This window comes from Onychomys torridus, chromosome 7 (genome assembly GCF_903995425.1).
Source record: "Onychomys torridus chromosome 7, mOncTor1.1, whole genome shotgun sequence".
Lineage (NCBI taxonomy): Eukaryota > Metazoa > Chordata > Mammalia > Rodentia > Cricetidae > Onychomys > Onychomys torridus.
Genome location: NC_050449.1, coordinates 94,186,076 through 94,211,461, shown reverse-complemented (window position 1 = coordinate 94,211,461; position 25,386 = coordinate 94,186,076).

Sequence of the window (25,386 nt, the reverse complement as noted above, 5' to 3'; positions counted from 1 at the left end):
CTGGTATTTTGGTTCCTACAACTTTATTGTCCCTTCTTCCCTGAGCAGATACAGGAGCTGTGATATAAATTTATCCTTGGTGGCTGGGCTCCCCACAATCTGTTGAGCTCTGAATTGTGACCTGTTATGGTTTTCTATAATGGTCTCCCATTTACTATAAAGAGAAGCATATTTGATGGGGAGTGGCAGCCACACTTATCTGTAGTGTAATATAAGGCTAAGAATTAGAATGTGGTAAGGAATTATGCTGATCTATCAAGGTGACAGTAGTATATTCTTTTCTGAGGTCCATGACTTCACTAGCCTGAGCAAGCTGACTAGGTTTCCAGTACCAGGCATGATTTCCCTCCTGCTGAGTGGATATTAAGTCCAATTAGACAGCTGTTGGTTGCCACAGACACATGTCACTTATTGTACCTTTATGTGTATCTTGCCATGCTGGTCATTGTGGTTCACAGGTTGCAGCTGGGTAGGACTGTGTAATTGCTTCCCTCTTTTGGCAGCGTACATAGTATTTTGGGGAGCCACGGTAGTGAGACAGCAAGAAGGAGGCTTTCAGGTCAGATCCTGCTCAAATTATCAGAGTCCTGTGTCCTAAATGTACAATAGCAATAGGGACCCACCCTCAACCCCTGAGAGGTGACCAAGGGCTACACTGATATTCTATATTGTTTGGGGAATCACTTGGACTACCCTAACCAACCATTTGAAAGGAGATTTCCCATGCCTGGACCTGGGGGTTTTGTTACTTTATGGTTTTTCTAGAGAGTATTGTCAGCTCAACTGGATTATCTTCCTTTAAGACATGTATGCATATATATGTATGTATATATGTATGTATTGTATATAATTTTAAGTAAATATAAAATAATATGACTTCTAAAGGCTTTATCAAACAACTTTGGTGTTATTTGTCCCTCACCCCTCCTGCTCCCTTCTATTGTAATGACCTCCCTCTCCCCTCCCCTGTTGGAGCCTCCTGCCTGTTATTCCATTGCGTGGTTTGTATCACTTGTATCTTGCTATCCCTCTCTTGCTCCTACAACTATGGTTCCTTTATACTTTCCATGGCAGTTTTTAAATCGTATTGAGTTTGACTCTACAGCCATTCTTCTTGAATCTGGGCTGATATAACAGTTTCAACCAGTACAACATGGTAGAGGTGTTGCTGTGTGATTTCTAAGGCTAAGTCAGAAAACACCACCAAGCTCCTTTATGTCTCTCAGAAAACTCCAGGAAAATCCAGCCACCATGTCACAGGTTCAACTGCCTTGGGATCGAGATAGCTCAAGCTGAACTTCCAGGCAGCAGTGAATGCCAAATACAGCCTTGTAGCTGTGCCTTTGGGGACATTCAGCCTTATGAAGACATCAGGCAATTGCAGCCCCAGCCAGTTTCTTCCTGTGATCATATCAGAGATCCCCATGGAGGAACACTCAGGAAAGTCCTTCTCAAATTTCGATCCAAATAAAGTGGTGGTTTAGAGTTACTAAGTCTGAGGATAAGTCATCACACAGTAAAAGTAAGTTAAATATCTACTTCTTATTTCAAAGTTACAGTGTTTAGGGGCTGGGGATATAGTGCTAACTGCACCAATTGATAATAAGACTACCATCATAATTTTGAGCCAAATTTGAAACAAGCTTTAATTAAAAACTTGTCAGGTTAATGGACTCTGACCAGGTCCATTCCAGGGTTCCCAGGAAGTGGCAAAAAGATATTTTTTGCAGAGGCTTAAAAAGGCAAACCCATAAGGTTACTGCATTTCCAATCAAGTCCATCAGGGGCAAGCATATACCTATATCCTGATGTACTTCCTACTTGTATATCTCTCACCTACATCAATCAGGGACAAGCATACATCCTGACATATTTCCTGCCTATTTACATCCCTCCTACATGTGATGGAGCATGTCCAGTGCAGCTGGGTCAAACAAACTTGTTTAGGGGAGTGAAAACATGTGGATTATCTCCCATAAACAATAGCCACCAGCATTTAAGGAAATACCTGCCCTCGGGCAAGGAGCTTACAGCTTAGAGACATTTTTGTTTTTTGGATCTGGGCTCTCACAGTAGCTTAGTTGGTAAAGTTTTTATCTGGCATTCAGAAAGCCCTGGGTTCAACCCCTAGCACTAAATAAAACTTTATGATGATACATGCCTGTAATCAGAATTCAGGAAGTAGCAGCAAAAGAACATGAGGATTTGAAATTGAAGCTCATCCTCAGCTGCATGGTAAATTGAGACTAGCCTGGGGTGCATGAGGGTCAGGTTTTTTGGTTTTGGGGGGGGTTGGTTTTGTTTTGTTTGCTCAGTTCACTACATCCCAACACATTATCATACTCTACATATGGGAATAAAACTTAATAAACCTGCCTAGAAGCAAGTCTGATAATACTAAGCTAAAATTGTCTTTAAAATGCAATTTTAAGAAGTGGATCAAAAGCTCATATGAACTCATGGCGACTGAGGCAGCATGTACAGAGCCTGCATGGATCTGCACCAGGTCCTCTGTGTATAAATTATGGTTTCTGGTTTAGTGTTTTTATGGGATTCCTGAGTGTGCAAACGAGTGGGTCACTGATTCTTGTGCCTTCTCTTGGGCTCTTTTCCTTCTATTTGCTTGTCTTGTCCAACTTCAAAGTGACTGGTTTTATCTTATTATATTTTATTATTATTCTTAGATGCCTGTTCTTTTCTAATGAGAGACAGAAGGGGGTGAGTGGGTCCAGATGTGAAGGGAGGTGGGGAAGAACTGGGAGAAGCAGAGGGAGGAGAGACTGCAGTCAGAACACAATATGTAAGAAAATAATGTATTTTGAATAAAAAAGGAAAAAATACAAAAAGACAAAGAAATGGATCAACTATAAAAATGGTCATTTGTATTACTTATAACAAAATATTAGGAATAACCTAAGTATCACGCTGAGACAGCAATTAAGTAAACTACTACATGTTCATAAGAAACTGCTTTATAACTGTTTCAGAACAAAGTTTCAAATAAATATAGTGACAAAGTATTCATGGTTCACTGGAAAATAATAGTTTAGGGAGCAAACAGCATCTTTCTTATATTTAAAATTCTATCAGGTTGTTCTCTAAGATGGTGCTCAAAAAAAAAAGACAAGAACCCTCTGAAGTCAACCTGGAGTTGAATGTACTTACTCACTCATCAGAATGGGAAGCTTTTATTCCGAAAGTTTTAAATAATTTCTATGGGTGAGAATTAAAGTTATTGGAAAAACTAGGAACCTCGGGAATATTGTTCATACTGAAGGCTTCAAGAATAAAATTACAGTTATTCCTGAGAAATATTTGTCTCAGTATTTCATTTGAAATACCCTGCAAGAAGTACCTTCAGAATAATTGGCTTTGTGTGATAATATCTGACATGGAGATGAGTGAACTTCGTTACTTCTAAATAAGCTGAAATGAAACTCAGTCAAAGACTGAGGACTCTGTACTCATCACACCACATATTAGGAGTTTGCTTATTAATAAAATAAGTCATGTCTACACATGGAAGAGACACCTAGAAGTGGATTTGTTTGTGTTAATAAAGATACATTATACTCCAAAAACTCATGTATCTAGAATTAAAAACTCAAATTACAAAACTGATTATGAGTAAACAGCACTATGGCTCCTGATTTTTATTTTATTCTACAAGTTTCCATATTTTACAAAATCTTTACAATCAGTATACATGACTTTTATAATCAGTAAAAAGAATATTTTAAAGAAAAATGTGCAAATAGGTAGCCCTCAAACTGCCAAGAACCTGGAAGAAAAACGTCTGTAAGCCAAAAAAAAAAAAAAAAAAAAAAAAAAATACCAGCTACTTCAAGAAGGTTTACAGAACCACTAGCCACAGTGACAGCACAGTGACAGAGTCCACACCTCCCAGATGGTGATTATCAGAGAGGCAAGTGGGGGGGGATCATCATCAACACAGGAGGAGAAAGGGCAGATGAGCCAGAGAACAGAAAGCTCAGAAACCACACTGGAAAGTGAAAAGCTGATGGGAGCTGGGGAGGAAATAAGAAGGTGGAGGCCATCCAGCCATGAGTCCAGATAAAGCTTCTACACAGCTAGCCACATGTCAGTGAATGGAAGGCAACATCTCATGTATGGTCTACCACAGAGCCATAGAAAAGTAGCCAACCAACTGTGTGCTTCCCCATCTGGAAGGCAGAAGTGGGAGGAGCTTGAACGGGGCCATGGATTAGGAGCTCATGGAATCTCCCTCAAGACACATATCAGAAATATGCAGCTTCTAGGACCCACTGTCCTATATGATAACCACTGGTCCCAGGAGTTATTTAAGTTTAGTTTAACTAACATTAAATATGCATTTTTGTGTGTAAGTAACATGAGCTTGTTCTCAGGATGACAAGATACTATTTTGACTTCTCTGTGGTAGAATTAGATCGTCTCTAGTACATTTACAAGATTGTGTACCACTGTCTGCTCTCAGGTAGACAGTTTGTTTTGAAGACCAGGACTTTCATTGTTGTCTCAGCTGACTTCAAACTTGCCACCTTTCTGCCTCAATCCCTCAAATCCTGAGATTATAGGCATTTGCTAAATACCTGGTTCTAGCATATGCAATATTTTTATTGTTTGAGCATGTCATATATACATAAAATATGTTTTGATCAAATCTACCTACCATTCACTTCCCTTCAATTCCTCCCCAATCACTTCTGCCACCACTTTTATCACACACACACACACACACACACACACACACACACACATACACACACACACACATTGAGTCTACTTAGTGCTGTTTGCATGTATGTGGGCATGAGAGGACTATCCACTGGAGCATAGGTAGCCTCTCAGCATCTTCATCCCTAAAGAAAACTGACTCACCTCTCCTAGCAGCCATCAATTGCCAATAGCTCCTCAAGGAGTGACTTCATAAGCCCCACTCTGATCCATACTGGGATTTTAGTTGGCTTGCTCTTGTGCAGACCTTGTGCATGCATTCACAGCCACTATAAGTTCATGTGTGCAACTGCCCTATCATGTCCTGCAAATACCATTTTCCCACAGATATCCAGTAGCTCTGGCTTTATAGTCTTTCCATTCCATCTTCTAGGGTGATCTTTGAGCCTTGGGGGCAGGGAGTATGATATTGCTCTCCCATTTAGAGCTGAGCACTTAACAGTCTCTTATTCTCTGTGTGTAGACCAGCTGTGGGGTCTCTGGCTTAATCACTATCTACTACAGAAAGAAGCTTCTCTGATGAGGGTTGAGAGATGCACTAATCTATGGTATAAAAACAAGAAGTTAGGGGCAGTTTACTACTGTGTCCATTTAGCAGAATAATGGTATGAGGTTTTCTCCTAGGGCCTATGACCTAACCACTCACTGTTAACAGTACCAGGCACAATTTCTATCTTGTGAAGCAGGACTTCAATCCAATTAAAAAGAGGTTGGTTACTCCCACAACATTCATAAAATTTAAAATGTTGAACTCATTTGTGTCACACTAGCCATGTTTCAAGTGACTAATAGTTTCATGTTGGATGGAAAAGAAGAGGGACATGTCTGTCATTGCAGAAAACTTCACATTACAGCTTTACACAGTGTCACTTTGGGGGGATTGCTTAGATTACTTGGAGTTTCTCATAGACTCTACAGAGTCAGCAGAGAGGAGGGTAAGGACAGATATAGTTGGAATTCAAAGCCCACAGGTCAACTGAAACCCAACTCACATGATTATCAGATGCAGGACCTTGGGCCTATTACTTTCCTGAGTTTTGATTATTCTATCAGATCAATAATATATATCTCTGGGGACAGTGACAGAGAGTAAAGTGGTCCATAGAATGCAAACCAGCACAGAGCAGTCACTCAGGAATCCATGGCTGTTATATGGAAGAACCAGAACAGCTTTTCACGGGGTATCACCTAGTATCCAAAACAGTCAGACCTACTCAGAACCAGAAACATAGAACTCAGAACCAGCATAGAGCTAAGAGTTCCTCAGCCTCCCTGCAGGTTCACTGAAGGTCACTGGTCTTATACCTACCATATAAGTATATACCATACCCTTCAGGCCCCATCCTACAGATGAAGTAACTGAGGCTCAGTAGGGTATCTATGGGTCAAACCAGGTCCCCAGTGTCTCACACATTCTTGGTCAAACATCACATTCAAGGGGCTTTTGGAATCACAGTCTAAAGTCTTTCTTGGGTTTTATTCATCCATAAAGAATTTGCAGGAAAATGGATGAAATTGAAGATCATCATTTAAGAGAAATAATTGCCAGACTCAGAAAGGCAAATATTGTGTGTGTTCTCTCCTACATGGAATTTAGACTGAGAGGGAGAGAAAAGAGCAGGGAGGAGAAATATTGAAACAGAGAAGAATAGAAGATAAACCATCTGAGATGAAGAACAAGGAATAAAGTCAGGGGGAGGGGAAGAAGAGAGGGTAATGAGAGGTGAATATAATAATTATATTACATATATATTCAACTGTCATAATGAAACCCATTATTTTGCATAATTAATATATGCTAATAAAAATTTAAAGATGATAAATAAATAAACAACCTCCTCCTTGAGCAGACTGTGTCTATCAGGGGAGATGAGCCGATTGGTGTGGTATTGTGTTCCCCCCAAAATATTGTGTGTTCCCCGAAATAAACTTATCTGGGGTCAGAGAATAGACAGCCACTAGATACAGAGCCACAAATGGTGGCTAGAAAATGGGAAGAGTAAGCCATAGCAGAAGTTGGGGGGTGGTGGTGCACGCCTTTAATCCCAGCACTTGGGAGGCAGAGCCAGGCGGATCTCTGTGTGTTCAAGGCCACTTTAGAAACAGCTAGGCATGGTGACACACACCTTTAATCCTAGGGAGTGGCGCAGAAAGTAGAAAGATACATAAGGCGTGAAAAGCAGGCTCCAGAGTTAGTTAAGCATTTGGCTAGGATTAGCATTCAGGCTTTGGAGTAGCACAGTTCAGCTGAGATTCATGTGAATGATGACTCAGAAGCTCCCAGCCTGAGGAAACAGGATCACCTGAGGAACTAGCAAGGTGAGATAACTGTGGCTTGTTCTGCTTCTCTGATCTTCCAGCATTCACCCCAATAACTGGCCTCAGGTTTGATTTTACTAATAAGAACTTTTAAGATTCATGCTACAGATTGGAACCCTTGCAATTGGGTGGTAAGCAGAAGTCTCCTGCTATCCCTAGGGAAAGATGAAAAAGAGCTCAGAACAGGCCCACAGGGTCATACAGAGAACACAGATACCACTTCCAGCCGTCATCTACTGGGGAAGGAAAAGGAAAAACCAAACACATGGCTTGTGAAAATGGAATTGGATGTCCTCTCCAATCAGGACTGAGAACTCTGACCTCCAGAAAGAGGGATGAGATGGAATCAGCCTTCCAGGGAGGGCAGGAAGGGTAAACAGAAGCAAAGCTGTTCCCATTCAGTTATGACATAAAGCACAGTTAGGGAATGAGAGAGCCAATTTCAGTATGACAGGAGAAAGCATAAAAAGGATATGTGGGACCTAGCCCTGCCTGGTCACATTATAAGTAGTCCAGGGTTGGATGAGCACTGCAGCTAATTAACAGTGGCGGACCCTTTAAAAAAGAGCTCTGCTTGTTTTTATGAAGGTGCTGAACATAACTAGCAGGATTTAAACTCAGGCTCTCCTTACTCATTTATGTTTCCCTATAACCTGCTCCATTTTCCCCCAGGTTCCAAACTAATGAAATGCTTATTTAGATGCTAGGGCCATCTGTGCCTGGTGCCTGCCATGCACATCCCTGCTCTCTACCCACAGGTTGATGACATCCTGGAGCATGGGGAATTTCCCAGAATGTCCCAGTCTGGGAGCCCAGTTGTGTGGGGAGTGAGAGTCTGAGAAGAAAGGTCAGGCACTGATGGTCCTCTGCTCCAAGGGGCTGGCTCCTACCGCTCTGCCAGGAAATACTGACAGCTGGCAGGCAGGCGACCTCAAATACCAATGGATGCATTAGCCTGCACAGGGAACAGGGCCTCACTCTGGCACCATAGGTGTGGGTTCCACACACTAATGACCCTTGAGGCCCAGGTTGCCACTCCCTCCTACCCTACCTTACTTCTTCTGTCCATACGGACAACACAAACCCATCTGGCTTCATCCTGTCTGCTTGGCTGCTTGCTCAGGGATCGTTTCTGTCCATTGGCCCATGTGATTTTTAAACATCAGGTGGATTATATTCTCTTCGATTAATAAAGTTGGCACTAGGGCCTGCCTGTCACTATGGGTCCTTGTACACTCTCCTGACAAGTGTTCCCTTGCCCCCCAGCATTGGCAGCCATGGGTCCCAAGACTTGTGTCTGTCCGCAGCACTGACAGGCGAGAACAGCTGGCAGAACACTTGTAGCCTTGCCCTTGGATGAGCCCTGTGGATGGCAGGCTCCTCACTCATGCCATCCTTGCAGCAGCCTGACCCCACTGGGACCTCTACCCCAGCCTAGCTTGGCAAACAAGATTTTCCTGTTCCTGTCTATTTTTCTTCCCTAAGTCCCAACTTGCTATATGACAACAATCAAACATCAACTCCTTAAACATGCTTCACTGTCCTGACTCTGGCCCCTTCCCTGCCTGGCTTTTCTAAATGCCATTCTTCAAGGGTGTTTGATATGGGCTTTCTCTGTGCCTGGCATTGCCTGGGTCATTCATCCTTCCACCTGGCTCAAGGAGGGCCAGGATCCAGCTGTGCTCTGCCTCATATTTCTCCATACCTGGCAAAGATAGATGTTTGGGGAGCAGATGAGTTGCTTGCATAAGAGGAGACAGCCAAACAAACAACCAATAAAGACAATATGAGCAGTTACTTTATTTTATTTTAAGGCAAGTACCAACTCCTTTGGGAGCTCAGAAAGCAAAGCAATTAATTTTGTCTGGGTGGGATGCATTCCAGGCTGAGGGATATCAAATGCCCAAAGGCATGACCAATGTGTAAGTATGCAGTGAAGCCAGGGAAGAGGCCATGAGCTCTGCTGCCCATGTTCTTGCTCTACAACACATCTTAGGGCCACAGAGAAGTTGGCTACAATTGTTCCTGTGTAAGTGGCAATTGTAAAATCAGCTTGAGGGCTGATGACATGCCTCCAGAGGTAAGGGTGCCTGCTGCCAGGCATGACCATCTGACTTCAGTATCAGGACTCATGTTCTATAAGAACACCAGATTGCCTTCTGACTGCACATAATTGACATGGCACACATGTGTACACACACACACACACACACACACACACACACACACACACACGCACGCACACGCACGCACGCACACGCATGCACGCACGCATGCACACACACAAAGAAAGAAATAGATATAAATAAAGTATTTTTTAAAATCAGCTCATGAGGTTAGCTAGATTAGCTTTCCTAGGAAGCTCTGAGTCCCTGTGGAATTCTTGTCTCTGACCCTACTCTGTGTAAACTCCTAGGCTGAGTTGTGAGGTCAGTTCTTCCCCATAAGGAACCTGTTGTGGGATATTTGTACACTGTGTGAAAATGTATTGCTGTAATTTAGATGTAATAAAAAGCTGACCAGCCAATAGCTAGGAGGAGGTTAGGCAGGACTTCCAGGGATGGAGAGGACTCTGGGGAAAAAGGATGGAGTCACCAGACAGAGAGGAAACAGGAAGTGCAAGATGAAAGTGGGGTAATGCATATGACAGAATGTAGATTACTATAAATGGGTTAATTTGAGTAATAAGGGCTAGTTGAGACAAGCCTAAGCTAAAGGCCAAGCTTTTATAATTAATAAGAAGTCTCCATGTTGTTATTTGGGGCTGGCAGCAGAAAAGAAAATGTCTATGGGAGCCCACTATTGAATGAGAAAAAATATTGGATGAACAAGGACAGTAAGGAGAATTTCTGGTGATTCTGACAGTCCTGGGCCCCTCAGCCATATTGGCTCCTACTGCTGTGGTTTCTGATTGTAGGAATGCTAGGAAGTCGATGGACCACAGTTCTCAAGCATATGATTTGTCCCTACAAGGGCTAAGAAGACCAGAGAAGAAATGGAACATAAGGTCAAAGTTCCCATTGGCATAAGGAACCAGTCTGATGTTCTAGAGCAAAGAGACTCTCCTCCCAACTCCAAACCACCACATAGTATAATTCTGTCTTCTCCATGAAGGTTGGCTTTCTCTATGAAAGTGGCCCCATCTAACTCCCATTCCACCCACAGTGAGTTCCTCCCCCATTCCTGTCTCCCAGTCTTTTGGGGACTTTGTTTGTTTGTTTGTTTGTTTGTTTGTTTGTTTTGATCAGCTTTTTGAGACAAGGCCTTACTGTGTAACCCAACCTGCCTGGAACTCAAGACCATCCCACCTGAGCCTCTCAAAAGCTAGGATATCAGGCATATGCATCCATATCCAACCTTCTTTCAAGTCTTGTCTCTTCTGAGAATTAGAAGGAAGAGAAGGAAGAAGAGAAGGACAAGCAGAGTGAAAAATCAAAAGGAAAAGAGAAAGCAAGTCTGAAGAAAGGATTTTTTTTAAAGAACAAAGAAATGAGAGGGATGTGACCCAGCTTGGCTTTTCCAAATGTGAAAGGCCTATAGACTTCTCCAGGGCCAGGACTAGCAAGGCTGTACTGAGAGGTCCTGAGGAGGATGAAGACAACTATCCCAGCCTCCTTCAGGCCCCCTCCAAAGCAGCCTGGTGCCATGAACCTAGAATACCATCCAGCTAGGAAATGGGCCTGATTTTCAAAGGCTTCTTTGGATGCCTCTCCTTCCTGAAACAGAATTCTAAGTGATGTTATTGGTCTTGCCTGACTCTTGGGAAGGGCATGGAAGGATTCGGAGACCCAACAGTTTACTGGCTTGTCTCCTGATTCACGCGATTCCGCACTTCAAATTGCTTCAGTTCAAACTCCTCATGATTTTTCTGGGCTGCTGGGAGGAGAGTGTATTGATTCTGTGTTTTGATAAGGTCAGCAGTGATCAACTCTGACAGTCAGGCGGATGGTCTGTCCTCTTCCCTCTCCACTTGATATGGCGGCACATGCAGAGAAGGAGAAGGAGAGAAAAACAGGGCGGGGGGCAATATCCTTTGTCTCCATGGTTCTGAAAACCTCTTTAAGCCCCATCAGCAAAAGTGGGCTCATCTGGGACTGCAGCCTAGGAGAAGCGTTAAGGGCACACTTGATCTTTTCTGCGTGCGGTTTCATTTCCCTTTCCCCTGAGTGTTCCTGCCCTGCAGCTTATTCTCCTGATGGTGACTCATTTTCCTCCAAAGAACCAATTAAGTTCTTCGTAACATCAGCAGACTTACGATGACACTGATTAACGTTCAGAACCTGTAGGACTGTTCAGATAGAGATGACTAGGAAGGCATAGAGAAGGTCCCTCTGAGGTTTCACATAGTTGATTTGAGCTTGATGAGAAAAGTACTTGGATTTTTCTCACTTGGCCCAGGAGGGGATGCTGCCTGGAGCTCCCTCCCCAGAAAGAGACTGCATCTCCTCAAGAATGCCAGGCAGTCTTCCAAACCAATTCTATCAGTCAGGAGCTCATACTCCTTAAAGCCCGATAGGATTTGGATATAAAGTCATCCCTCAAAAGACTGGTGTGTTGAAACTATGACCCCCGCATGGCAGTGTTATAGGATGAAGAAGGCAGTAACTCCCTCTTTGGGCCCATCACTGATGAGTTTATGTTGAATGGGCTATTGGAGATAGAAGGAAGGCACTGAGCATGCCTTTAAGAATATGTTGTATGCCTGTTTTCAACATGGAGCTTGCAAGGCCTTTGTGCTGCCCTGCATCAAGCCAACAGAACGGGAAGCTCATAGGGGGATATCCTTAGGAATGTTCCCTCCACCATGCTCTTCCACGTTTCTGCCCTGACACAGGCAGGAAAACAATGCTGCTAGCTAGCCATTGACTCTTTCTTTTAGGTTATTTTTGTCAGACACTTTGTCCCAGCAAAGAAAGGCTGACTAACACAGAGACCTCTCAGAGTCATTACCTCCCAGTCATATGCAAACACTGTCAGGATATATGTGGAAGCTTCGCTAGATAGGAAATCCTGAACCTTCATCAAATTCACTGCATGACACGTGACCCAAGGGAGGTTAAGAATGTTCCATACAATCTTTTCAAAAGCCCTTTGAGGAAAATTAGTTTTCTCCAATGAAGTGTCACTGGGTATATCAGCCAAAGATGGGGTACCAGGAGTAATTAGTTGGCTGATTAAAAAAAAAAATTAACTCAATGGTAATTTTGTGAACTTTCATTTCATTTTGCTTTGTTTGGGCATTTTTGAATTGTTGGTCTTTTGCTTGTTTGTTTTGATTTTCATTTTTGTGTTTTTGTGGGTTTTTAGTTGTTTCTTGTTTTTTGTGTGTTTGTTTTGTTGAATTTTTGTTTTCATTTTTTTTCAAGAGAAAGAACATAAAGTTGTGTGGATAGAGAGGTGGGGAGGATTTGAGAGAAGTTGAGGGAGGGAAAAGCATGACCAAAATACATCGTACGAAAAAAAATCTTAAGCCACTTGGAATTCATCAAGCTTTCCAAATCACCACTCACTTGGCAATGCCACTGAAGGTGGCCTGAGATTCTAAGGTCTATAACAAAGACTGATTGATGTCTTAAATAAATCTGTGTGAGTTACCCTAATGTTCTAGTGGCCTGAAGAGCTAGTTGCCTGACTAGTTATTTAATGGGCCTGCTAACCAAGATAATTAGTACTCACATCACAAGAAGCAAGTGCCCCTGTGTGAATGTCAGTTAGACATCAGCTGTATAACTCCACTCAAATCCAAGTATCATTGGATCTAAACCAATTACAATATATTCAGAGCCACTGACCAGCTTAGTTGAAGGGGATCAAATCACAACATTAAACAACAGAAATCAGAGCTACTTCTAAATGGAAGCCTGACTATGGTAATGAGTGCTTCAGGCACTGAATCCCATGGAACACACAGTCCTTTGAGGTACCTACATCTCCATTGTACAGATGAGTTTGAAGGTCAGAGAGAGAATGTGTTGATCATCCCAACACTGATGTGTGGAGATAGTGAGATCTGAGCTAATGCTGGTGTGATCCAAAAGTCCCAGCTTTGGAAGCCACACCATGGGAAGAACCCAAACGTAGGACAGCTCAGACCTGACGTGCTCTCATTTCTTACTGGTGGAAAGCCCTAAAGAATGAGTGTTCCTTGCTGGTATACCAATTTCCTTTGAGTGGTGATTAGAAACTTATATTGTTTCTAAACCATGCTTTCCATTGCCTTTAACACACGGCAGGCCACTGTGTTGGTCTGCACCAGCCACCAGGAAGGGAAAGGTCACAGAGGACATTTTCTGCTGGTCCTAGAAATACCTCTCTTCTGCTCATCTTCCATTGGCTAGAACTTAGTCATGTGGTTACATGTAAGTGCAAGTGAGGCTGAGGACGTGCAGTCAGGTGTATATCCAGGAAGAACAGTTTGATTGAACTTTAGCCTCTGCTGGAAATGGAGAGGGATCAGGTTGCATAGCACAGGTGTAGTCTGCAACATCATTTCCAGTCAATCATCTTGCATCTTTGCTTTCTTGTCCCTGGGGCCCTTGGCAAGAAAGCAAGTCTTTCTTTGCTGCAGCAGTCTCCCTCCTGAGGATTTACACACCAGTGGAAAGACGACATGACCAAAGGTCCACATGGACTGGTGAATCAAGTGGATGACCATTTTACAAGATTTTTCCCTAAAGCTGTGGATCAGTAGCCCTCACAAATGGTAGGAGAATTTCTGGCCTCCCCATTTTAATGGTGTTTTAGACTCTTCCCTGAAAGACTGGTCTTATCACCCTGAGAACTTGGACATCCTCTTTGTTGGTTCCTTTATATGTTCACTCTATTCATCATCATAATTCTGGCAATATTGTTCTGATGTTTGACAATGGGACTCACAGTACCTGGCCTGACTCTGTGGACATCCTGGTCCCTTCTGCAGAATCTCTTCTCCTCCTAGCAGTTTCCTAGAGCTTAATTCCCTCCAGCCTCCAAAGCCCATCATATAAAGTAGCCTGTACCACATGAGAAGCTATCATATACCACACATAGTCTAGGCAAAAGAGCTATGCTTGAGCCCACTTGCCAACATTTCCAAAGCTCAGTCCTCCTGTGTGAGAACCACTGAGGATCTCTTCATTGTCCTGGCTGAAGCTTAATGTAGAGAGACTAAGGCTCTGAGAAGTGGAAGCCTGCTCTTAACAGCCCAGAATAAAATAGATAACATGATATTTTAAGGAACTAGAAAAACTAAAATCTTCACCTTAATTTCAGGGTCAATTGGCCTGTCTACCTGTCAGTCTGTCTATTCTAATAACCTTGATTTACAGAGTCCCTGATAAAAACAGAAACACTAGAAATGTCTTCACCTGTGATATATTTACTCTAACTTCATGACCAGTGGCTATTTCCAGGAAGGCTATAACTTAGCCCTACATAATAATGCCTGAGGCCTGACAAGCATTTGATGAACATGGGAAGGCAGAGAAGGGAGGAAGAGCCAGATAGGATGGGAATGAAAGGGGGAGGGGGAGAGGGAAGGGGGACAAGAGGCTTTTTCACAACGTATTCCAAACTGTTCTGATTAAAAGGAGAAGTCTTATGAATGCCTCTTTATCCCCAGTGAAATAAAACAGAGCCAGAAAGAATAGTGTAGAATTGTCAGGTCATCTACACTGATGGCTGCCTCTAAGCCATAGGCATGCTCAGGTCCTCTGACCAGCCAAAGCTTCCTACCACCTAGCACCCACACCCCTCTCCCATACCCTGCTCCTCATCCTCAGAGACAAAGCTGCCAATCATTTCCAGGAGTGAGCAGATACTGGGGCAGCTTATCTCAAGACCCCTGGGGTATATGAACATGTCCTCATTGACCTTAGCTACCAGTAGCCTGTCAAATACTTATTTAGCAAATATCTTCTAGGCCCCCAAATTAGACATAGAACCAGAAATTGGCCAGCAGGCACAAAACACCACACTTGTGGGCTCCAGCTTCATTACTTTAAAATAGCAACTCCAGGCAGAACGTGTTATCTGGTCTACAAGGGGCAGCAGGTTAGGAAAGCCAGAAGGATCAGCGTGTCTGTTCCAAGTGGGCTCTCTGGGGTAGCAGATCCAGAGACAGAAAACATTTCTCTTTCCCTTTATTGTTCAGCTTTTATTTAAAGGGAAAGTCCCCAAATGGAATAGAGAGTGCTCGGGTTGTTTTAAGGGCATCCTTCCTTTCTGTGACACCACGAGCCTGCTCTCCATTTTTCCAAGCTCCAGAGAGAAACTCCGCTTGCCAACACTTGAGTGATTTCACCTCTAGCGTTTCCATGGTGATGCACATCCCTGCACAGCCTGGAGAAAAGGTGCAGCTCCAAGTGACGATGAATATGAACGATTGCCCGGCAATCTCCCTGGGGTGGGGATGGGCTCTCCTGGAGGAGCTGGGTTCCACAGAGGCCTGGGTCCACATGGCCTCTGCCCTCAGGTAACCTGAGGTAGACTTCCCGTGCTTAGGATGAAAACCTTGGCTGGCAGGAGTTCCAAGGACTAGTGAGGGAAGGCACCAGCTTATCCAGGAAGAATACACAGAGCATCTCTAATAGGGCAAGCAGCAAACAGTATGCTGTTCTAGACTATAGAGGGTCTCTGTGATACCTGGAGCTTAGGGGTCATTGGCCTTTCTCCCAGCTTGGCCCACCTACAGGTTGCCATCACATTATTAAGACACAGCTATCAAAAAGGAGCAAAACATGATAATTCCTCTAGAATCCAAGACTGGATTCTGCTTCCTAGTGAGCTTTTCACCATAAGGTAAGGTCTGCAGCATAGATTCTCCCTTTCTTCACCCTCCAACGAGGGTTGTCATAAAGCTATCACCAAGAGGGTGCTTGTTATATGCCAGAGACAAGGTGCATTGCCTGCGTTCCCATAGTCAGGTAACTAGGTAGCATCATCTTCATTTTAGAAAGAAACAAGCTGGGAGAGGTTAACTGACTTACCCAAGTCACAGAGCAAGCTAGCGATGAAGCCACGATCTGAATGCAAACAGTCTCAACTGCAAGGCTTACATCAGGCATACTGCTGTGCTGCAACAGTCAGGGCTGATCTCAAGCCAGCTGAGGACAGTTACACACCGACTTCTACAACTTGATTTGGTTCAGCTTTCCATCGCTTACAGCTGCAGCTGGAGGCCCCGCTCCTCCCACCTCTTCTATACGTTAAATATGTGTTTACTCTTGACTTAGTCGAGTGTGCATGAGAGTCATACAAGACAACTGTCAACCACTCCATATTTCATTTGAGGAAATGGGAGCCATAAGAGACAAGGCTTGCTCAAACTCCAGTGAGTGCCAGAGACTAGTTTGCAACTCATTTCTGGCTCTAAAGCCAAGGCTTCTACATAACTCTGTTACAGTTTTCACAGCATTTCTTTTCATCTCTACTTGCCAAGTTCTAGGTTAAGTGACCAGCTCTCCAAGCTTGAGAAAATACAAGAACCTGGTAGGATGGGGGCACCAGTGCCCCTCTTCTACTGCCACCTGCCTGGTCACTCTAGCAGGCTCTCATGGGTATAAATGTGTCTCCACTGACTCTACCTCCTTTTCCACCAGTGTTAATGGAATATCTATTGTACAGAGGCCCTGCGCTAGGCACAAGGGACAGAGAATAAAGGGTGCAAGCCCTGTGCCCCCCCCAAGTCAGTCCTTGCAGACGCCCTAACAGGCAGGACCCTACTGAACTCTCACAATAACCCCCATGGGGCTGGGGCTGTGCCAACGCTCACTTCTTAGCAAAGAAACTGATGATCAGAATAGGTAATCAATCAGCCCTCAAGGTCATCCAGTAACTAAGTGGGAAGCCAGTGTAGGAGCCAGGGGATGCACCCACACCCACCTGATTCTGAGGGCCGGATTCTGAGCTAGGCAACCTGTTGAGCTCTCGGGGCGGCTTGCAGTGAGAATGCTGGGAGAGGAACAAGTGAATCTGGAGCTTGAAGAGGAATGCCAGAGCAGGGGGGGGGGGAGACTTTGGTGCAGAAAAGAAAAGGGTAACACAGCAAGGGTTCCAGACTGGCAGCCTTAGCTCCTGAAATGAATTCAATCAAAACAGCATGCATATGTGGGGAGTTGTTTGTTTTCCAAGGGATCATGGTCACCACTTTTCTTAGATTCTCCAGAGTCCCTCACACACACACACACACACACACACACACACACACACACACACACCTACCAAAGCAAAAAGGGACCACTGCCTTCCAATGATACACATGAACCGAGAGGAGATCCATAGGAGAAAGCTGTCCCTTTGACAAGCAGAGTGGTGGTGGGGGTCTGAATTCACACAAGGTCAACATGAGGACCCCATAGAGGCAAAGCTGTGCTATGGAGCTCAGATCTTTCTCAGCTGGCCCTCTGCACCTCTGGCTGGTACACCCCAGACCACAGGAAGTGGAAGAATCTGCCAAGGCAAGAAGGAGGGAGGGGAAGAAACAGAGCTCTGCTCAGACCAGAAGTGACCTTTCTGCATTTCATTTGTAATCAGCACCTACAACCCAGACAGTTCCTCCTGCGGGAACCCAGATCACCTCAGGAGACAATGCTTCCTCCACCCCCAGCTCTCTCCCTCAGATTTTGCTGCTTTTCCAGCTACACACGTAAGGGTCTGAGCTAAAAATCAGACTCTGTCAGAAAGGCTTGTGCCTGGAGCATTTGGTAGAGCATGTGACTAATCTGCATGATGCCCACTGTGAAGATGGACAGAGTGAGGCCTTGTGGGGTTAAACAGTCTGAGTGTTCTGCTGCAGCAACCACTGCAGTCCCCACTCCAGAGTGGGTCTCCAAGGCGGGGTCTCATCAATAATAGCATAGGAGAGTGATGCCAAGTTCCCAGAGGGGCAGGGGCAGACTGCTTAGCTGAGAGAATCAAAGGATTTGCAAGACGATTCTGTTTGAACTGTGCTCTGCTCACTGCTGGTGCCCACGTTTACAAAACCAGCTGGACTCAATGGCATCATCCAATTAGCGTGTGCCAGTACCAGCTCCCTGGGGCCAAAATGAAACAGGCAGGGTGAGATCAAACCCTAGTCCCATGCTTTTAGAGTAGATGTCTAGAGGCACATGGAGCTGCCAGAGGAGGCAAACTATGCCCACTGTAGGCAGCTGACAGTGCCAGCACAGGCCAGCAGCTCTGGCAAAGGTGGGGACTCAATGATGTTCCATGAGGATGTTGTCCTCTGAGCCTGGCCGTGAGCCAAGTCCCCAGAGAGTCGGAGATAAAAGACAGTTTCTCCTCTGAACAACTTCACAGTCTAACAGGAGATATACAGCCTATTGAGATACAATTAGATAGTTGGGGATTTAGCTCAGTGGTAGAGCGCTTGCCTAGCAAGCACAAGGCCCTGGGTTCGGTGCTCAGCTCCAAAAAAAAAGGAGATACAGTTAGAAAGGCCGAGCGAAGGAATGAAATTGAATGAATAGAGGACTATGGGAGCACACAGAAGGGTGCCTGATTCAGCTAGGCAGCAGAGGACCAGCCTGGAAGACTTCCTGGAGGAGGTGATAGATGTGTTGATTCTCAGTAACAAACTGGTACTTAGCAGGAGCCTGTACTGAGCTGCCAAATTATGGAGTGTGGTCAGAGCAGAGGAAATGATAGAGGGCAAAATAAAAAGCTGGAAATGAAGGTGCTTTCCACCAGCTCTGGTGGCACTCACCTGTTATACAAGCACTTGAGAAACTGAAGCTGGAGGATCTCGAGTTAAATGAGAGAAAAGACATAGAGATAGAGGCGGGGAGGGATTCCTAAGTCAGTAACACACTTTAGTTCACACCACCTGAAGACATTATGGCTGTAAATTAAGTTTAAAGTCGGCGTGGAATACATGGCGGCTGTGGCGGGCAGGGATGGGTGGGTGGGGTATTCTATTTAAAAAAGATGATCAGGAAGGGACACCAGAGTTGCATTTTAACACTACTCTGGCAGGGCTGGGGGTAAAGTGCTTGAGTGCAAACATGAGGACCTGAATTTCCATCCCCAGTACCCGTGTAACCCCAGCACTGGTAAAGCAGAAACAAAAAAGACTCTGGGAGCTTGCTAATCAAAACAGCAAGTTCGAAGTTCACTGAGAGGCTGTGCCTTAAAATATTAGTATTATTATTACTGTTGTTGTTGTTCATGTAATCATTGATGGTGGTATTAATGATATACTAATTTATATTACTAATAATATAAATAATAATTTATATTGTTATTGATGATATAAATTAATAATAATTATGTGGATAATGATAGAGGAGGATGCTTGAAATAGACCTCTGGCTTTCACATTCACACATACAAACACTTTCAGCAGCAGATGAATTTCATGACTACCTGTTGCACTGACCTGCAGAGATGTGCAATGACCTCAGACCAAGGAGCAGCTATGAGCGAAGCATAAAAACCCAGACTAGGATGTGTCCAGGAGATGGAACCATGAGAGAGGTGAGTGGGACTCATTCCTTCAGGAAGCTTCACTGAGAAGAGGAAGGACAGTGACTGGGGAGCCAAGGGAACTGGAGCAGGATGAGACTGGGGAGGTTTAGCACAGGAGGCAGCTGCCCATCCTCCCTCCCTCTTCTCCCTCCCATTGGATCCCACTGGAGACTCAGAGGATAAGAACTTCAGAGAAGCACTGAGTAGCGTCCAGTGCTGGGGCAACCCATTTGGTGCCCTTGGAGGAAAATAACAAAAATCCCACCAGGCAGAACAGCTCCAACCACTTTCTCTGTCATTGATCCATGCTCAAGCACTTCTGCTTGACCCCCACCTTCCCTCCCTGGAGGTCTCACTGAGCTGCACGATCATAAGTCATTGGCCTAATAGCTTTATTAGGGATAAGAAAGCATTAAGCCCCAGCTTAATGAAGCCAGGCCTGAGGAGGAGCAGGCAGCACACTTGTCACCTCACTTGCATGACCTCTTGGGAACCCACCAGAAAATGCTCAGTCTTCATGGCGGGGGTGATTAACCTCGGACAGGAGCAACTCTGGCCGTAAACATGTTGCTGCCTTGTTTTCTTCCTTAAAGGCTTCCAAAGAAGAACAAGCGTCCCACAGTAACATGTCATCACCAGGCAAATAGAGTCAGGTTGGAGAGAGTGCCTGAAGCCTTCCTGCTCTCAAATCTCTGCCTTGATCAATAAAAGATCACAACCAGGCAGCTCTGAGCTTAATTATTTACTATTTCTGTGCCTTGTCTATGAGAAATTTTCTAAAGAAATCCAACTGCCTGCTCTGTGCCATATGGAGTCAATACCCTGTACTCTACTAGTGTTAATGAATTAATTAATCAACTAATGGCAGTAAAGGTCTGTGGAGACCATGGATGCTTCAGTCCCGAAGGGAACACTTTTCACTTGTTTTGGCAATAACTTTAAATCATTCCTTCCTAAAAATCCTGAGTAATTTCTTAGTCAAGAGTTCATTAGGTTATATATATATATATATATATATATATAGTCAGTGTCGATTATGTTGATAACATCTTCCTATTTTGGTTTTCATGTTATTTCCACTTTATAAAGCCAATTCCCAATTATCTGCGAAAATGAAAAAACGAGAGTCCACAGAGGATGGAAGTTCCTCCTCTTGGCCAGTTAGCAGCCAGAGCATTCCTGAGGTCAGGAGTTTCACTAGTAAACCTGCCAGCACCCTGCCTTCTTTTGCCCTTTGAATACAAACTGAAAAGTACTGAAATTGGGCATGAAATCTAAGAAATAAAAAGAAAAGAAGCGTCAAACCAGCTCCAAACTTCTGCACCAACAACATGTAATTAATACTACATTGACGAGACCTCAAGTAATATCAGTCACTCCAAAGGCAGGAAGGATAGCTCAAGATCTTCCTCCTAGCAGTAAAGGAAGCATAGGAAAAGAGTAGCCAGGCTGCTGGAGGAATTAGAACTTGATTTTGAGGAAGTCGAGGGGGCTGAAAACACTGTCAAAGGAAACTACAGAACCTGGACTAGAAGTTTCTTTTGAATAAGAAATCACGACTGCACATTGATGTGATGAAGGCCAGCGGGAGGCATTAAGCAACCTGACAGTTTTTACAAACCGTCAACATTTCCAGAAGAGTAAGGAAGGGGCAACCTGGTGGGAAAAGAATGTCCAGTCTAGAGCCAGAGGGAGGGGCTCAGAGGAGTGGCTGAGATGAGGCATGAAGAAGTCTCTGATGGTCCTCGCCTAGTGAGCTGCCAACTGGAAAAACTGAGGGGCCATCAGAAATGAGGGGCCTCATTGTTTTAAAACCACATTTTATTGAACGTTGACAAAGTCAAGTTCTGGTCTGAGATGGGATTTGAAAAATGGTCGAGCCCTTTTCTCAAGTTTATTTCAAGAGTTAGACTATAAACAGGTGGTAAAACGGCAGAAATAGAATCAGAAGAGTGTGTATTACCTCCAGCTCCGCTACCCAAGAGGATGTGGGGCAGGGCGTGCAAAAGCCAGAGCGGAATAACAGGATGGGGTTCATGCCAAAGTGCTCATTTGTTCTCTCTCTCTCTCTCTCTCTCTCTCTCTCTCTCTCTCTCTCTCTCTCTCTCTCTCTCTCTCTCTCCCTCTCTCTCTGTGTGTGTGTATCTGTGTATCTATGGGTCTCTCTCTCTCTCTCTCTCTCTCTCTCTCTCTCTCTCTCTCTCTCCCTCCCTCCCTCCCTCTCACACACACACTTTCCCTCTCCCTCTGGTTATTTCTCATGCTCTCTCTCCCCAAAAATCTACTGAGGAGAAACTCAGAGAATTGGAAGGGCAAAGGAGGCTTCAGTTGCCAGGGATGAGAGATGTGCTCTTGGCATAGAAAACAGAATTTAGAATGCATTTTTCCACAGAAACCTTAATGAAGATGGTAATTGAGACCCATCAGGTGGGCAGGGTGAGTGTGAAGACAACCAACTCTGAGGCCAGGGAAACCCCAGGGTCCTGGTTTTACTATACACATGCTATGTGTCCTTGGGCAACTTACCCAACATATCTGACATGAAGTTCTCTTTGACATGAAGTTCTTCTGAGAATTAACATTGAGATAACATAAAGACCAGAGTATAGTCAGAGTATGCACATCAGCACTGACTTTGTTAGTATACTTCTTAAAGGGCAAGGCTGCAGCACATTGTAGATTATGCAGGCTTTTGCGGGCTATACTTTGAACCTAACTACCATTGTTTCTGGGGAGGGGGGGAGCACTCTGAGTTCAGGCAACCCAATTTAAAAAAAGAGTTATACTCCCAAATTAATTTACAAATTGAGCACTATCTGTTCTTAATTTTAGCATCCTTTAAAGATCTAAGATCACTTGATGCATTTAAGAACATAAAATGTGTTATGTATAACTTTGTTGCTCATAAAATTATGATCATGTTTGAGATATGTAGAGAAGTAAAGAGTAGAGAAGAAAAGAAATGCAGGAATATATGGGGGTTATCTTCTTCTTGCTCCAGCTTGACGAAGAAAAAGCAAAAGGCAATAGTATCTGGAGGCCTCTCCTTCCTTCAAGGGGTCCTAGCTCCTTCTCATACACGAGTGATGTCAATCAAGAAAATTCCTGCAGGGTGAGAACCTGTCAGAGAACCAAACAGGTAGACAACTGAAGATGAATTCCCATGAAGTACTGCAACAAAAAGCCACTCTGGTAACCTACAGAACACCCTGGCCTCCATCAGTTCAAAAAAGGCTTAATGATACTGTCTCACATAGCATGAGGGATACACTGAGGCTCAATCATGTCATACAAGACCCAGGTTCTTCCCACCTGCCTTGCAGCTCTGCCAGGCTAAGCACGTTGTCCTTTGTCTCTGTTTTTGAATTCTTATTATGGTAAGATAGGTGTAGCAACAACAGCCATCTTAGCCTCACATCACAATGCTAGAGAGCCTAGAAGGAACCTCCTCTTCTCCTGTATCTTTAAAACTAAGGAAACCATTCCCAGAAGCACATGCTCCAAAAAGCAGATTTTTTATTCTATCTCACTGGCCAAGGATACCATTGCATGATTCTTTATAAACTAATTGCCAACAAGGAAAATGTATCTAACATGGTTGATTTATACTAATGAAGATTTACCTATCGGGATCAAGGAGAGGTCCAACACCTCTGGGCATCTGAATAAACCAGATCTACTAGGAAACATGGGAGATAGCAAACATGCCCAAACAAATGTTGTTCCAGAGTTGTTTTCTTCCAGTGAGATGTGACCATCAGCCACCATGGTGACCTACAAAACATCTTGGCTTCAGTGGGTAATAAAACACAACTATCTCTCTGCTAGACAGTTTTTCACTTACAGACCTGAGAATTCTAAAACTCATGTCCAATGATATTTCTGTAGCCTCTTCTATCACAGGTTTCTTAATGAGCCAAATTAGAAAGCACTATGACAGTCCTTCAGTAACATATCTCGGTGTCCCTCCCATACCCCAGGACATTCAGGATATACTCCTTGGCACAGCATCCCAAGGTGTCCAAATCGGTGGGGGGTGGGGGGACCTGGAATGAGTGAGAACAGTCTCCAGAGGTCAGAAGCAGCCAGAACAGTCCAGAACACTGGCAGAGGTCAGAAGCAGCCCCCACCCATCTCACAGAAAGGAAGCCCTGACCAACCCTGTCACCTGGCAGACTCCACTGTTAGAGGACCCTGCATCGCCATACATTATTTTTGTATTTTTCTTTTGTTCCTTGAGTTCCTTTGTCCTTTCTACTACACTCTTGCTATTATTTCTACTTTTGAAAGCAGTTTAAATATTTTGAATTCTCCTTATGTTTATCTGATTTTGCTTATACATTTTCAGATTATTGTGAAGTTGGTTTTTTTTTATCTCCTGATTTTTTATCTCTATTTTCTAACCTTCTTCTGTCTCCTGCTTGCTGCTCCTTCCATTTTAGTTCTGTTTTAATTTAATGTGAACTTAGTTTTTAACCTCTTGGTTTTTTTTAATCTTCTCCTAACAATCTTCTGTCTTCTGCTTGCTGCTCCTTCCATTTCATCTAGATTCTCCTTTATTTCTTCCTTTTCCATACCACCTTCCTTAATTCATTATACTATTGCTATTATACAGTTGTACCCTTAATCATTTTTAACTTCATAGCTTAATCTATATTATTTTACCATTTTCTACTCTATGGTCATTGATAGTATCTCAGTTGTCTTTAATTAACTTGAAGTGTATTTCTGTATCTGTTTTAGTTTGATGGTATTGCTGTTACAATGTTTTATCACTTGTATACATGATCAATGACTTAAAAAAATGATACAAAAAGTTAGATAAATGGAGAAATACCTAGAGAATAGAGTAACATAGATAATAAAGTCAATCAGGAAACAATTTGTAGGAGGGAAGTAAAATTTTTTTAATGTTATAAATAAAAAAACCCAATAGATTAAATAATATGCAATGAAAAACATCACTGATAGACTAGACCAAGCAGAAAGAGGGTGAAAAATGGAAGACATAGTCAAGGAATTGTTAGATTCAGACATCAACAAACAAGCAAAATCAGTGTGCCCACAACTTCTACGAAATGATAAGGAAACCAAATGATCGAGAATCTATGGGGACAAAGAAGGACCTGAGACATAGATAGATAGATAGATAGATAGATAAAATAAATAGATAAAGGCATAACACCTCTGTTGTGGGATGAAAAGGGTAGATTAATGAACCTACTTTTAAAGAGCAACTTGTTTAAAAATGTTTTACATTGCTGTAGATTTTAGTTTATTGATACAAATTTAAAGTGAATTTTGTTATACTGTATATATATTTCTACTCTCATTTGAGGTATTATGTTTATGTAACTCATTTAGATTGTAATAAATAATTAAGAAATACAGATTAACAATTAGTCTTCTATGATAGTCAAACTTGTAACATGTTAGTTAAGTCTTCTAGGTATACATAGATATATTTCAGATAGATAGGTAATCTTTAAACACTTCAAAGACCTATAAAATATGACATTTAAAATGTTTTAAAAAATTTAGACTTTCTGGACAATGAGACACATCTGCTCCTGGCAGCACAGATTTACTTCAGAGAGGAGGATGGGCATCAAAGACACTCTATATGAAGTTTATCTTCACCTTGCCATTTGGGCAAGAAACTGTTCTTTCCTGGACTGCTTGATCAGATGACCACTGAACTTTGCTTGACAAAATGGTCCTTCAGGTTCCTGCTTCACAGAGGAAATTGCCAGACATTCTATAAGACACTGAGAAAAGTGACTAAGAGACTCTAGATCAGTGGGCTGAAGACAGATGCCCCAACTTTACAAAAGAACTTTGGATGACTGTCCAGGGTGCCCACTGTCTCTGTCTACTCTTGCAAGA